The 16,771-nt window shown below is 42.4% G+C and overlaps 1 pseudogene; it reads right to left on the bottom strand.

Annotated features, from left to right (window-relative positions):
* Nucleotides 1–92: 92 nt before the first annotated feature.
* Nucleotides 93–15,090, bottom strand: LOC131085881 (glycerol-3-phosphate dehydrogenase [NAD(+)], cytoplasmic-like; annotated as a pseudogene).
* Nucleotides 15,091–16,771: the final 1,681 nt, after the last annotated feature.

Here is a 16,771-nt window from a genome sequence, read left to right as displayed (position 1 = left end):
AATAAAATATCTGTAGAATATTAATTCTTCTTGTCCTTTTCTTTGAGAGCTGACAATGATTAACTGCAAGAGTAAGAGCAATAAAGAACCACTATTACAACAGTCATTTATTTTGTGAGAATGTTGAAAAATGAAATTACATCAAGTCTGCATATTGATCACTTTATTAAACTGTTATTTGATACACTTTGAATGTAAAATATTCTATGTTATTATTAGCTCATACATGACTTATCAGAAATTCAGCCTGATGGTGAAAAAAGGAGGTTCCTGAATTCTCTATCCCATCCTCATGTATTTGATTCTTCAAAACTGTGCAACTTGTATTTTTCCACTTCAAATTGAAGATCATAAATTCCCTGCTTTGTGGTAAGGATTTGGTCACATGGTTTCCATTTCAGTGGCAGGAATGTTGGTGTTGCTCTGCAGAGCCCCAAGCTGTTAGCTGTGCCTGGAGTCTGAGCAGGAGGAGCTGAGCTACCCTTGCTGCTGTTCAGGAGGATCAGGGATGCTGCAGCCACTGCTTTTGGTACCTGAGCTAGCTTTGCTAGCTGTGAGACTGAGATTTTTTTACAATATATTTGTAATTACAATACATTATTATATATATATATTACTCTGGTAAATGTGAAAGACCTATAATTCCTCTAAATTAGTTGAAATTATTTTATAATTAGCTCATTTTTTTCCTCTAAGCAATATGACAGCGAGTACATAGATTTTAAAAAAACTTGCCTTCCTCTCTGCTATTTCAGAAAATCTGATAAAGCACTGCAAAAGTAGGTTACTCTTCCTTTTTTTTTTTTGCCTTCTCTCAAAAGAGGAGTATTTCAAAAGGGGATTAAAGCTTATAAAATGCGCCACTGTTCATTTTGTAGATGTTTTTAACTCTGAAAAACATCAGATATGTAAATTTACCCAAATACAGCTATAAGGTTAAAAAACTTTAATGTTTCTAAAATTCACGCCACTGGTAGCACAATAAAAACCCCTGGTCTGTGAACCCAGTTTGTGTTTAAAATTCAGAAGCAGATGGGAGATCTCTCTCCTGGAGTGTAAGATGTGCTGCTGGAGCAGGATCAGGACATGACTCTGCAGGCTGGGAAGGAGCAGTGGAGTTTCCTGGAATGCAGCCTGGTGTGAAATGCCAGTTTACAGGAGTTCTGTGCGTCTATAGCGGTCATCTCCATACAGGTATAAAAAGTCAAGTATCACAGGGAGTTTGTCACTGTTACTGTTGCCCCCTCGAAATATCAGCAAGTGCACAAGCTGCAAGCTGAGCCCTGGGTACATCTCCCTGTCAACCTCCACTTCTCCCCTCTCAGCTGGTTCAAATTAATGGTGAGGACTTGCTGAGAAAATCTGATGCTAACAAAATTGTCTTTGGTTATTTCAGATGTTTTTTTCTGTATTTTAAAGGAATACAGTAAATTTAATCAAGTCAGATTACTATTGAGGATTCCTAGTGTCCCACATTTGAAACAAACAATACACCCATCCCAAACCCCTTCTCCTTTTCCCCATCCCTTAAACTGTTTTATTTATACATCTGATGAACATTCTTGTGTGTCTGAGTACAGTAATAGTACCTATTTTTCCAAAGAAGCTTCTACTAGGAAAATAAATCACGGAAGGCCTAAATGTCCCGGAATACAAAATGTTTGTGTTTGAGGGGAATTATGGAAATCTAGCATTTGCCCATGCAATTGCATCTAACTGCTCTTGGATTTTTTTAAACTATGATTTGTCTGTTTGAATTAGTTCTTTGATTTTGCTATGTGTTGTGCCATTCTAGAAGTAACTGTAGGCAAAACGTTGAGTTCTATGTGAGCTATTTAGCTCTGTTGTAGAAATTACAAGGGGAACTGTTTTCAGTCAGCAAGAAAATAACTATAGGGAAATACCCACATTACTAACTCAAATGAAATAATGTTAAGTTTTACATTTGTTTCCTATTCCTTAGGTGTAAGTTGAAATTAAAGGCAGATGTTTTTACCCCCAGGACAAGGGAAATTAAATACATTCTTTGCTGCTTTTACAAGTGTCACACAACCTGTTTCTCTACTTCAATTGCTGTGGAGTGGACAGAAGTCCCAGGAAGGTGAGAATTCAGCCAGGTGAGGAGAAGGGATCTCTACATGTGCTCTGGGTGGTTCTGCAGGCACATGATGAAATCCTGGATTGATCGACCCTCGTAGCAGATCTTGTAGATGGTCGTAAATAATGGAAACCTGAAAGAAGCATATAGGAATTAAAATAGTTTTAAAAGCTTATATGAACATTTCTATTCCATTTTAATGGAAAGAATTTTTTTATTCTGTTGAAAGTGAAAAAATTCTGTCTCTCTTTACAATATAAGTTTAGCTTGGGGCTGCCTTTATTGGAAGACTACTGGGCAAAGAAGAGGAGTTAAAAAGGGGCAAATAATGGGTGTGACAGCACAGAAAAGCTGTTTTGGAAACAAAGTACCTATTCAATATTTTTTATTTAAAAACAATTTTGAATTGCATATCCTCTTTTCCTGCTGTGTGCAAAATGGATATATTATTTGCAGTCATTACTGGTATCCAAAGGACTAAAAGGAATGAAAATGTCTAACGATTTTCTTTTCTTGGCTTAAGGGATTCTTTTCCCTTTACAAGCTGTCTTAGTCATTATGTGGTAAAAAATGAGTCCACTGAATGACTTGGAGCTGAGCATGTAACAAAGGGCAATTATAGGATAATTATTAGATCAAGCTGTGATTTAAAGCTGCTGTCAAAATGAGCTTTCCTTTTCACTCTCATTTTTGAAAGATGTGGCAACTTGAATCTTCTGTATCTGTTCCAATTTTAATAAGTTTTTAAGGATTCATTTAGCAGTGTTTGACTTCTCAGTACTGCAGATGTATGAGAGGAAATGGGCTGGAGGGAAGTCTAGCTTTTCTTCTGTGTAACTTGAGGCAAAGGTTTCAAATGATTTATAATCTTACATCACCCCAAGCAATTAAAGTTACTTTTTACCTTTACCTTTTTACCTTTGTGGCACTAAAGCATTGGTATTAGCACACATTACCTTTTCAGTGCATGTAAAAATCTTTGATTAGGAATATGATCCTGGAATTTGTACTGAGATAACCAAATTCAGCTTTGCAATGAGAGCAGGACTGCTGCAAGCTGCAATGCTGGTGTACTGAGAACAAGAAACCTTTTGGCCCATGAATCATGTCTACAAGATAATTCTGTGTATAGCCTGAAATCTTATTTGGGGGATGGGGATGTCTGGGAGGCTTCTTTACATTATAATTTATTTTGTTTCCTGTGTATGGGCCATTCACTTAAGGGTTGGTGATGATTTCTGTGGGTCCCTCCCAACTCAGAATATTCTGTGATTGTTTTCCCTGCCGTTCTAATATTTGATCTCACATTACTGTATTAGGCACTAACAGTATGAACCCACTCTATCTGTGACTTGTTTCTTCTAACAATGCTCAGCCCTTCTCCCATTCAACTGACCCTGGCAATGAGGAGTCAAGCCATGCTCTAGCAGTGGCCCACAATGCAGAAATGAACAAGATAATTAAGCACAAGTACAGTTAAGAAGGTTATTAATCACTCATAATTTGTTGTTGTTTTTGTTGGTTTTTTTTAAACTCAAAGCACTTACTTATGGAGCAAATCCTTCTGTTTCAGAATTTTGTAGACTTCAGCTGAGGTCTGAGGACCTTGCAGCTTTTGTCCATTCAGCATCTCCTTTTCCAGCTCCTCAATGGACTAGAAGAGAGAAGACTGATTACTTGGGTCAGAGGGGCAGCAGTTATCAAGAAGGTAAACAATTAATGATGCCTTTGTAAAACACAGAAGGACTTCTTCATGCGTTAGCGTCAAATATTTAAAATCCTCCTTACTTTTCCTGTGCGAGCAAAGGCTTCTGCTACTTTCCTGTTGCGTCCCCCGTAGCAGGTGGTGATGAGATCAGCCACCCCACAGCTCTCCAAGAAGGTGGCTATTGACACTGGCCCCTTGCAGAACATCTTGGCAAAGGCCACCATCTCCATGAGGCCCAGGCGTATCACTGCTGCCTTGGTGTTGTCGCCGAAACTCAGCCCGTCGCAGAACCCCGCGCCCACCGCCACGATGTTCTAAAAATGGGCCAGTGCAAAACACATGGGGGAAAGGAAACAGTCAGCCAAGGTGTGCAGCTTACCAGCATGCACTGAGCTCCACAGAAACCTTACAACTCTCTCTTCATCAGAACAAGGGTTAATTTCCAATGGCCATGAGTTTATCTTATGAAGAAACGGGTCAGATAATGTTGAGCAAAAGTCATTGGAATTTTAGAAGATTTTTAAGTATCTACTCTTACTCCCATGGGCAAAAACCAAAGCAGTGTTTTATACACTAGTATTGCAATCACATAGCATATATGCAATTAGTGTTTTGTTTTCCTACTAGTTCCAAGCTGGATCTCACTGACCTTTCTGTTTAACTATTTAAAATATCCCACACAGAATCATACCATTCTAGGTTTTCTTTGTGGGTCTCTGATTTGAGCAGGCATGGATTCTATGAAGATGCTGCAGTAGATAAAATTTTGGGCTTACCTACAAATATCAGAAGAACTGCCCTTGTCTATAGCTCTAAACAAATCTCTCAGGATCATAAACATCTTCACAAGTCCTCACCATTGTTCAGCATGCTTCCCTTCCCACCTTCCAATTCATAAGTCCCTAAATAAATGTAGTTCAGTGTGTATGAGTAATATGCCACTTAGTACTACTATTGGCATGTTTGCTCCAGACATGTATGTACCTAAGTGTTTAATTTTTCAGGTTGTTTTGGTTTTGCCTCTGCTAAAAAAAAAACCCAATGATTTCAAGAAGTGTAATGATTTATCATAAAACAGTAAAAATTCTCCCATCTGTTTCTGCCCCACAGAGTTCTGCTCTGTTTGGTTTTGTATGTCAAAAAATTTTATTTTTGTATGTGAAGTTAAACAGAACCAATTCTTTCCTCATCAGTCACCCACCTCCTCCACGGAAAAGTGAATTATTGAAGTATAAATGACTACATGTATTAAGAAGTAAAAAGGATCACATGCTGAAGTCACTTTCAGTTTATATAAAAGCAAACTCAATCTCACACTATTGTCCCCTCCTTAGAACGTGGTGACTCTGGTGTCATTTCTGATCCCACCTGGGATCCCCATGAGGACATTGCTGAATGTCACACAGACATGCTGCCAATACAGAGCTTTGCTTCTGATGTGAATTTTCTAGCAGGTTACTACTTATACCATGGACATAATTATTGGTGGAGCTAATCTATGTAGTGAGAGTCTTCGTTCCATGTGCTCACAACACGCAGACAAGAAAACACCATGGACTAAACTCTGCTCTCAAAAGCAGATATGCCTCTGGTAAAATAAAGATAAAAATACAAGTACTTTTAAATGCTTTACCTGCAGCTGCATTTTAAAAAAAATCCCTTTTTTGGGGGGAATTTATTTCCCAGGTTGGAAAATTTATTCCCCTGGTTTATTTTCCAGGTTGGAAAACTGGCTCATGAATGATGCATCTTGTCTGCACTCATTCACTCACATGGTGACAGGACTCAAATTAGACCCCGTGGCTTACAGAAGACTCAGGTGAGGTTAGAATTTGGTCCTAATAAAATATACTGAGTTGAAAACACTCACTTTTAAGGCTCCACAAAGCTCCACTGTATCGGAGTCAAGCACCACAGTAATCCTGAAATTGGGGGTCTGCATTAATTCTTTAAAGATTTCCCCTTGAGCTTCATTTTTGCATCCTGTGGGAAAGAAGGATGAAAGAGCACTTGTACAATGTTGCAGAATGCACACAATTCACCTGAAATAAGGTTCTAGGGACTACTTCAGCTTTTGTGATCCCATTCCCAAGGGGTTGCTAAACCAGAGATTTGTGCAACAGCAGTTTCTGCTGCTGGATGCCAGTGTTAAGTGTAGGCAACTCCTTGGCATTGATCAATATTGCCTAATGACACTTTAAAGGGCTTAAATGTAGATACCTCCTAATGAATCTTTCTGCCTGAGAAATCTTGTACAACCACAGACCTTACAAAAGACATTATTTACAAACTGCTTCCTGCAGGACAATGGTATAATTTCTGCTTTGAAAATGTAAACCTGTGTCACTGCTAAGTAGTATCATGCAACACAAATTACTATTGCCCAGTTACAGGGGCAATAGTTCCAGTTACAGGGGGACCCAGAGATGATGAAATGGAAGATTGGTACTGCTAAAACATTCTTCCTGCAAACTCTACAGATGTCATGTATCATGTTGTTACAGTGCTCAGCCAAGGAGAGCCCTTAGTGCCAAAGGAACTGAGGTTTGCCGTGACCCAGTGAGCCCATGGCCAGCTGGGCAAAGACCTTTGAATAGAGTTGCCATTAAGTTTTGTGCAAGATAGCTTGATTTCCTTCAGGGTGAGCTCAGCTGTGAGTTTTACTAGCCTGGGGCACCACACTCTGGTAGCTTGGAGGTTTCTCACCATCTCCTGAGAAACTTTAGGTTTGCTCTTCTTGTTCTTCACAGTACCACTTCTCTTTGAGGTGGCTGTCTCTGGACTGCATGGCTTTCCATGGGGACAAAAATGAGGGGCAAAGCTCTTTGCACAGTCATCATCACATCATGGCTTCAAACCAGGCCAGGAGAAGTTAAATTCCCCCCAAGAGAATTAATAAATCAACTCTCCTAATCATGTCTAGTCCTATTTGTGCCTAGGTGCTTATTCAGTAACAAATGCCCAGCTGGTACAGTTGCACCATTACTATAATATTAGCAAGGCAAAAGAAAATGCTTGCAACACAAATTATTTTTCTTTTGCCTTTACTAGCTATGGAAGGATGTAACTTTAATTTTGACTGGCTCTGAAAATGTCTGAGTTTTCAAAACTACTGGATGAACTTTCCAAATCAGGTCAGACCCAGTCCTGGGAGGATCTGAGGCCGTGTCTTGGCAAGCAGTCCAAGTGGGAGAGAGGAACAGAATGTTACTGGGTTTTCTTTTCCAAACAAAGAAATTTTAAGATGAAGAAACACACCTCTGGGAGTGTGAGCACATAGGAGCTTCTGATTACACTTCTTTATCTAGAGTGCATTGTGTATCAGCTGCTGATGTACTCCATATTGAGCTCTACAGAAACAAAAGGTGGCTCTTGCCAACTCCTACAGAAACAGGATTAAGCTGTGATGTTTTCAGTGGATTAAATTAACTCTCAGCACTGAAACCCACTGTCAGTTTGGATCTGATTCTTTCAGCACCAAATTCTCTGGAAATAATCCTGGCTCCCTGAAGGAGCTCAGCAGGCACTGCTCCATTCAGGGACCACCTGGGACCAGTCACATCCCTCTGCTTCTTCCAGAGGTTATCCTGCCACAGGTGACTTTAAACCCCAGCTCTAATTGGCTCTTTGCAATAGTTACCAATGGTGGTTTCACAGAACTTCTCATCAGCCACTTCTTTGGCTATGTTGGCCCCCATCAGCACACTGATCTCTATCTTCAGCTGCTCTCGAATGAGGTCAGAGATGAGCTTCAGGCCATCAGGACCCTCATCAATCCCCTGGAAAGAAGACAGTTAAAGCCAGGGTATTAGAATAGGAAAATGACAGCAGTAGAGCACTGGCAAAGCAGAAGGTGTTTTAATGCCTGCAGCTCTCTGGTTTGAATTTAAAAAAAAAGGGTCTTAAAATCACCAGTGTTAGCCATTAATACAAATGCTCTGGGTTTGTACTTTGGTAACTGCAATTCAAGGCAAACTCAGGGAGAAGGGGTGACAGTCAAGGTAATCCTGCAAGAGGCCTCACATGAAGTGCTGCTGTCCTGAGGCTTGCTTTCTTTGATGTTGTATTTTTCCTTTCAGTTAAATTTTTGTAGTACAGGAAAAGACATCTAAAATGAAGTCTATAAGAAATGGCTTTTCTGCAAGATCTAAGTACAAATCAAAGTGCTTTTTGGGTGTTAAGGAGTATACTGAACTGTCCTGGGTTTTTTAAGCTAAATTTGCAGAAATTTCCTCTCCCCTCTTCCTCTCTTCTCCTTACTGCTGCTTATGAGACAATTTCTATAGAGCAGAAGAGCTGGTATTGAAGTCCAAAACCTTGAATTACATTTATTTCATTACAGTTTTAAGTGGGATATTTCCTGTAATGCAATCAAACAAAGAAGTGGTAAGACTACATTCCCATGCTTTGCCTCTGGCTTTTAGTTTGACATTCTCTTAAAACATTAATTCCTTTAAAGATTATGACAATCTGGTACCTCTCTAACCTTAAAAAGCGATTTCTCCATTCGTGCCAGCTTGAAATTGCTTCAATTTTGCAAAATCATTAGTGTTGTTATGCCATTTTAATGCTGCCAAGAACAGCTTTAGCATGTACTTGGAAGAGGCACTTTGACTTGGAGTTCTCAATTAGGAGTTAACTGAGGTTGTAGTCTCAGAGTATTTTTTCTGGCAGCAGTGCCAGCTTTATGCATCCCTTCCTCTGCCCATTTTCACCTCCATGCTGGTCCAAGTGGGAGCTGATCCAGGCTAAACATGACTGGCAAAAACAGATACTCTTAGCCTGGATATGTTGCCCCATCCTTCCCTCTCCACAGCCACGAGAGCAGAAGGGCTGGCAGAGCTGGGGAAGATTTAACTCTTGCAGAAAGAAATGCTTGTGTTTATGCAGAGCATGCAGCTGAGGGCTGCAGCTCCTGCCCTTCAGTTGTAGCTGCTTATTTACTCCATTTGACTGAGTACTGTGGAGACAACAACTTACCTTGATCAGGGAAATCCCAAATGTCCCAGGTTTTATCTGTCCTGCAATCTGCCCACAGATCCGTCCAATAAATTGATGTGGCAGAACAAACACTAAAATATCTGCCCCGTTTGCTGCTTCAGCCACGTCTGGCACAGCCACCTGGGACAAGAGTGACAAACAAAATGAACCCCAGGAATCCTCAGTCCTTGCAAGACACCATCATGCCAAAGCCATGGCAGATGCAATGTAAATGTCCTTAATTTTAACTGGCCCTGTGGTATAGCTGTCAGCTACACAAGCAGCTACAGATCTCTTCTGAAATATCCAAAGCAGCTGAACTCTTTTGGGGTTGGATTTTTTATAATTTTTTTATAATTTAACCCTGTGTGGATAATCTGGGAAAGATTATATACTTCATAGATTTGTGGTGTGCTGGGAAGCCCTTTGCTAGTTCAGCTCCTTGATGTGGTTCCTGAAGATGGCTGACCAACCCCATATGATTCTTCTGGAATGAGTGGTACCACTAGGGAGTACAGGAGAAAAATGGGGTGGTGGCACAGAGGCTCTTCTAGAAGTCTTTGTTTTCCATAGGTCAACAGCTGAGTTACTGAGGGATCAACTCTATCAAAAGACAGAGATTATCATCATCTTTGGGTGTGTGTCTGTGTTTTAAATATGTAGTAATTTTCTCAAGAGTTACAAAAACCTGTACAACATGCTTAAAAACTACCTAGCTGTATCTTTTTCCAAATGCTGGCGTTACTCAAAACAACAATTCAAGCCAGGCTACAGAGGCAACAGCAGGTGAATTTGAGCCTACTAGAGGCAGTTTACAGTAGGAGCAAACAGCACTCTTGGATGCAGCCTTAAGCAAGTGGGACTCCCAGCAAGAAAACCAGAGCTGCTGCCAGCCAGGCTGCTTCTCTGGGAAACAGTGAAGTGGGAGTAGGGCAGAGGCTGGCAGCACTGCACAGGGGCTGTGCTCCTGTCTCTCCAAAATTCTGCAGAGCAATGCAAGGAAAAGCTCAGCTTGTTTTTTTTTTTTTTTTTTTTTTTTTTTTCTCAGTTGGAGATGGTCTGAGGGTCCCTCTACTGCAACCAGCTGGTTTTTGCTGGTGAAGCCTCAGGCTTTGCTCTAAACAGGATGAGACTGGCCTCAAGGGATGATGACAAAATCTGCTAGAGGGTTGTAAAAATAACAGTGACAAGTCAGTTGTAACCCAGGAGAACTGTGTGCCAAGTTCAAACACTAGGAGTGCAAATATGCAATCACAGCATAAAATGGAATACTAAATATAACCACTCCCCAAGCAAGGAGATCCACCACATGCAGCATTTTAATTTCCCTTTACAACTGCAACTGCTCCAAAAATGTGGCACTACTCACAAAGCAGCAGCATTTGGCAAAATCTTGAACAGCCAAACCCCCTCACCTCACTTGCTTCAGTAGCAGTAAATTATCTAAGGTGATTAATTTAAGTGGAGGTGTGTAACTTGGTATTTTAAATGTCCATGCAAATAAATAGCTTATATTTTTTGATGGAATTTAGAACTTTATTAACTACAGCTATCCTGAAATCACCCATGAGCTGATAGCTCATTATTCACCTCCTTTTAAGCCACAGCTCTGCTTTTGATTTTTTTTTTTTTTTTTTTTTTTTTTGAAGAAAGGAGAACAGTAACTTTGCCTGTTTGTCCAGAAGATGCTGTGGGTTTGAAATAGCTCTGTGTAGACAGAATTCTGCCTGCCATTTCTAGACTTGTGCTGATTTCTGCCAGGGAGGAGGATGGTGTGATACCAGCACAGACACAGTTGGTGTTTGAAGTTGTTCGTGACATACAAGACAAGCAGAAATCACAGAACTGATTTATATTCCAGGGAGTTATAATGGAGTGAGTTAGATGGCAAACCAGAACAAAACAGTGAATTGCTTCCTGATTTTTTTTTCCAGACATTGCCTCCCTTATTAAAAAAAAAAAAAAAAAAAAATATATATATATATATATATATATTCAGTTATTTTATTTTTTTTTCAACTTACCACATTGTGGGGTATCTTATACCCAGGTAGATATTTAACATTTTCATGTTCCTTGTTGATGATTTCTGAGAGTTTTCTTCCATTAATGATCTCTTCAAATACCCACATCTTGACAGTGGGATCAAATCTGTTTGACTTCTGGACATTTTTGCCAATGATTCTTGCTATGGCTGATCCCCTTTAAAATAAAATAAAATAAAATAGCTAAAAAGGGAAAAGTACTTTTATTGTGAATTGGAAACACTAGTTACTTTAAACATCATATCTCTTAAAGCCTGTGCTATAAAGCTGTCTAGGTGCTTGCAACATTTATCAGAAAGTTTTATCCCCTGCTCTCCATCAAGAGCCCCTCAAGTTTAAGAACAGAGGAAGTAGAACAGTGGAAAAATGTAACTGCAGTAATGGAACTGAAGTAGTATCAAAGGTTATAGAGCAGGAGTGTGATGTACCATCAATAACACTAAAAATACATTATCTGAGATTAAAATCTCTTGTGGTCCTCAGATAATTCTGGTTTTTATCAAGATCAATAAATGTAAAATAGTCCAGGTGGTAAATAAGTGCTGAGCAACCTTGCTGTGACAGTCTTTGTGCATCTCATGTAAACTAGATGCATCCCACTTTCCTATCCGTAACCAAACAGTTACAATAAGGATTTACATAAGAGCTAAATGATCAGAAAAAAAACAAACAACCCTTCAATCTGGTGGTTTCTACTTATTGTTCTAATTATCACTGTAACAGCACCTGTAATACTTGCAGCCTGAGGATATTTTAACCATCCAGTTTACTCATCTTGAGTCATGCTGAGCATTTTTAATTTCAGGTCAGACAATAATTTTATTCCCCATCATCGCTGCAGCCTTGCAAATGCTCACATGGCAAGGGAGAATTAGAAACCTCACAAAAAATATTGGAAGTATTGTTTAATGAACTTAAAATTATTAGGGGAAGAGGGGTGATTATTTTTACTGCTCTCTTCCTTCTCTCCATTTTAATATTACTTTAATATCTCAAGTATTGGCCACTTCATTAACACGAGTGAAAGAGAAACTCCAGTTGCAGCACTCTTGTCCTCTTGCCCACTTGTAACAAGGAGCATGAATAGGATTTAGCTGTGGTGTGTGTTCTGGAACTGATAAAGTTCTTGGGGATATCAAAGTCCAGGCAGGTCTGTGCTGTTAATGATTCAAAGGGAAACTGCATTGTAACTGACCCTCCTTGGTTCACCCATATTCTTCATGTAACTGGTTTGCATAAGGTTAAATTGCTTAATAACCAATAAGGTCTTATTAATAGGTAATTAAGGTCTTAATCTTTAATGATAAAGAAATCCTGCTGAGATCACCTTTCACTTCACCCAGTGTTGATTATATGCTATATCCTGAGCTGCTGTAGTGCTTTTTAAATTTAGTTACTTAGCTTTTTGGTTGGTTTGTGGGTTTTGTTTTGGGAGTTTGTTTTATTTTGTAAGGGATGATTTGGTTTGGTCCTTTACAATGTTTAGGGAAGTGTTTTAAGGGTGAACCTTTACCATAAGAGTTCTGCTGTTTTGAAAGAAAGGCATGCAGTTATATCATATTTTCATATTATTTCTAAAATTGCATATATTCTGAGTCTCTTGCCCTGCTATCAACAGCAGGCACATTCAAAGCTTGAGCTGAGGATGAATTTTGGCTCCACGCAAGAAACATGTTTTTACAAGAAAAAAGTTTGGGGTTTTTTTTATAAACTTTAGATATAAATATATTGTTCAGGTTGTCCAGCACAACCTGGATGATGAAATTACACATCAATCCTAACCATAAAAATAACTTTTTTAGCTAAGTACATACAATTTTCTGTTGAAAGATGCAGACTCCAGCTCTAATCCCTGAAATCCTGAATGGGACTTGCAACTCTCAGTAGATAAACACAAACCCTCCTGCACCTACTGGCAACCACAAAATGCTGTGCAGCACTTGCTTCGCTCAACCATATCCATGAGCCTCCTGGCAGTGTTGACTTAGCAAGTCCCCGTGACCTGCTGAACTTCTGCAGCTGACATGAGCTTTTGCAATGTTGCTGTGTCACGTGTCAGCCACGATTCTGAGCTGCAGGAAAGCCTCAAGAGCACGGATCTGAACTGCTGGCCAAATATTTATGAGGAACATAAGGAAAAAAAAAAATGTTTGCCAAAGGTAAATGTATTTCCCTGTAGCACTAAAACAACCTGTTCTGCCACCAAGGCTATGAATAAATGTTACTCATACATCAGGGCACAATGCTTATGTCCTCCCTGATGATTTTAGAATTGGTGTATAGGGTAGGCAGCAAGAGATGGGCCCAGGCAGAATGGGTAAGTAGATGGTATTGAATGGGCTGGGGTCTCAGTATCTCTGTAGTATAGCTGAAGTTTGTAGGTACATGTGGAAAAACAGGGAATTTCCTCGAATACAGATCTGAATACAACCAAGTGACTTCAAATGATGTCTCGTGGGAAGGTGGACAGCCTGGGAAAAGCAGGAGGTCCCTGCTTGAGGATATAGCAAGGGAATGATGAAGTTTGTAACTGTGAGCTGACCAAAGGTAAAAAAGTTGCCTTCCAAACATGCAGTCATGGCTGTTGAGGGCTTGGAAGAGGCAAAGAGCTGTCACCTGCACCGGCAAGCAAGGGAAGAGAAAGTGGCAGGGAGAGGGATGCCTTCCCTGAAAAAACATGTGAAAGCAGCAGTTGAGGAAACAAATGATGGGGCTAGAGAAAGCCACAAGTGTGACAATGAGGTCCAGAAGACTTGGCTGTGCAGTTCCATGTGAAAGGCTGTGAGATGTCATGCACAAAGAAAATGCATTGCAGGCAGTGGACTGTTTTTACAAGGCAGGAAGGCAGAGAGCTGTGCTTTAACTCTGCTGTGTTCTCAGCAGCTCACCAGCAACCACTCCCTCATTTATTCACTCTTCTGGCATTACTTCCACCTAGCTGTCAGATATTTTTAAAATCTCAAGGAGCTTGCTCTCCTTGTACAAAAACAATCACCAGAACCTGGAGGCTAGGTTTGCTAATCCCAAATGCATGCACGTGCATGTTGGTCTGTTTGTTTGTGCTCAGTGTACAGAAAGCATAAGAAAAGTAAGATGCTAAGTCCTGTGAGATGGATCTACTGATCTTACTGGGATCTGTCAGACTCGAGGAGCTCTGGAGACCCGTGCTTTTGTCCGGGCTGGAAAGGGCCGAGCAGTAGCAAACATATTCTTAAGAATGAGGATGAATGGGAGACCTGAACACAATGCTGTGCCTGCACCAAGGTGCAAAAGGACACGCTGAGGAGGATGGAAGTGAAAGGTGCCAATACCTCGTGGCTTTAAATGAAGCCTGTGCCCCGGTTCCTTCAGAGGAACACAAACAGCATCACCACCCTTCTTCGAAGCATCACCAAATGCTTCGATTTGAACTGCCGGGCCCTGCAGCAGGCACACACAGCGACAGCTGCAGCTCCGGGCCTCTCTGGATTCTGTCGCCAGGCTTTGAGCGGCTCACACACCTGGGATGGTGCTTTTCCAGTTCTCATTGACCGCTTCATCTCTCGGGACCGATGGTCCCTGCCCAGGAGCCCAGAAGGGCGGCAGGACGGGGCCGGGGTCGCGGTTTCAGGACCATGGAGACCCCTCGCCCCCGGCCCCACCGCTGCCCGTTCCGCACCTGTTGCGGAGCCCCCGCCCGCCGCGGGGGGAGGAAAAAGGAAACACCGAGAAAAGAACGGGGGAAGGCGGAGGAAAAGGGAAAAACATGAGGAAGAAAAGGGAGGAGGACAAAGGGAGAGCCCCCCCGCGCTGCGGCACTCACCAGTTCCCCGAGCCGACGATGCAGACGCGGAGCGGCGACATCCTGCGGGCTGCGTCCCGCCCGCAGGGCTCGGCTCGGCGCGCTCGCTCCGTCCCTCCCGGCCGCCAGCACCGCCCCTGGCGCCCGGCCCGGCCCCCGGCGATGCGGGAGCGGCGGGCGGCGGCCCCGGGGCAGCGCCGGCTCCTCCCCGGCCCCGCCCGCCGCCCCGGCGGATGCTCGGCCGGGCCGGTCCTCTCGGCTGGGAGCGGGATTCAGTGCCCTGGAAGGGGAAATGGAGAAAATGGTGCCTTCCCCGAAATGTACGGGGATAGGACTGCGTGGGGACAGCGGGAAGCCCTGCGCTTCTCGTGGGGTGGGACCTTGCTGCGCACCGGCAGAACCCAAGGTTTCGGTAGGGCGGTAACGTGGCAGAGTCTGGTAGAGGGACAGCTGGGCTCTTCGGGACACTGAGAGACATCTCGAGGTCCCACCTGCCCTGCCCCACGAAGAGTAATGGTTTAAATCCTTCAGTCACATTAGGAACACACCGAGAAAAGGCTATGAGTGCATTAGCAGAGCCAAATTCAGCTGATAAACCCTGAACTGTCACAGCTCTTAATATGGGACATCAAACACAAGTTGTCTGCAGGGAAGAACAAAAAGGAGTGTTGGTCCTTTTCTCCTACATTGTTTAATCATGCATAACACCCTTCAAAAAACCACATTTTACCTCTCAGCCCTTTAGTACACCCTGTCTCCTCTTCAAAGCATCCTTATCTCATTTTTTGAGCCAAAGGACTGCACTTGCCACCTCTCCTGCTCTTGCACTCCCCCTTCCCCTCATCCTGCCGTGTCAGGGTTTCTGTCTCTGCCGGGGGCTGTAGGCTCAGCAGTGACCACATCTGCTGCCCTTAGCCCAGAGCCTGGTCAGTGGGCTCCTGGCTCTGTGGACACCTGACCCTGTGATTCATCGAGGGAGGCTGGCTGCCAGCGCTGGAGGAGCCTGTGGGTGTTTCTGGAGGTACACATATGTTCATCTCGCCTGCTGTCAGCTTCATTGGCTCAATTATTTGGTGCATCCTGATAGCAATGACTGTATGGACTTAGCAAAAAAGACTAGGGAAAAATCTTACAAAATAATATTTTGAGAAAATAACCGGGACAGGCTGATGAAAAGGAAGGTGTAGCTGGCACCTGGGGCACGTATGAAGCCTGATGGGGATTCTGCAAGATTACTTGCAAGCAAAGTTTGAGCACAGCCAAGGTGCAAGAGCTTTTCTCTGGTTCAAGGAACATTAGCAGTATCCTGCTTTTTCACCATGATTTGCTTCTTCTCTATGTCCCTTCATTCTCTTCTCCCTTTAACTCACCTTCCCCTTGAGAAGAAGATCTAAAGTGGAGGTGGAGAGTAGCCATCATCCTTGTTCCTCTGCTTGTTGCAAGCTCTTCTGTCCTGATGAGTCGCCAGGCCCCAAGGAGGGAAAACACTCACTGAGGCTCAGGCTTCTGCAACTAATGCATGCCACAGAATATGTCCCTGGTCTATATAACACATAAACGTTGCAAACTGTGTAGTGGTTTTTTCTAAATTAAGGTGGAAGCTTTTAATTACAAAGGAAAACTGTAACAGTTTTGTGGCCTTTAGACTGATTTATGTGGCCTCCACATCATGATTACAATGACCATTTGGTGGGTGCAGATAAACTGGCAGGGACAAGCAGGCAGATGGATACAGCAGCACTTGTGAAGAGCAGGGGACACAGCCTGGGACTGTGAGTGCACACATTAGCTTATCCATCTGTGACACTAATTGGCTGTGGAAGTACATAATTTGTGCTGCTGCTGAACTCTCCTCTGGATTTGTGTGCTTACTGCTCCATGGAGATGGACAGGGAAGCATTCACTCCCCACAGCAGTTTCAGGTGGTCTGCAGGCAGTTTTAGACGTCAGGTTTGGCTGTCAAGGCTGTCTCAGTGGCAGTGTTGTGTGAGGCCCTGAGAAATGTGTCTTTTGTTAGATTTCAGAGCCCCGGAGCCACAGAGCACACACTGGCGGGTGCTGACGGCTGTTGTTTTATCAGGCAATGGGAAGAATCCGTTCTTTCCCATGGAGGCTCCATGTTTGTTTTTCACATCAGCCCAGGAGCGCTAGCTCTGATG

The sequence above is a fragment of the Melospiza georgiana genome, chromosome 7 (assembly GCF_028018845.1).
Source record: "Melospiza georgiana isolate bMelGeo1 chromosome 7, bMelGeo1.pri, whole genome shotgun sequence".
Lineage (NCBI taxonomy): Eukaryota > Metazoa > Chordata > Aves > Passeriformes > Passerellidae > Melospiza > Melospiza georgiana.
This window is presented reverse-complemented; position numbering and strand designations above follow the sequence as displayed.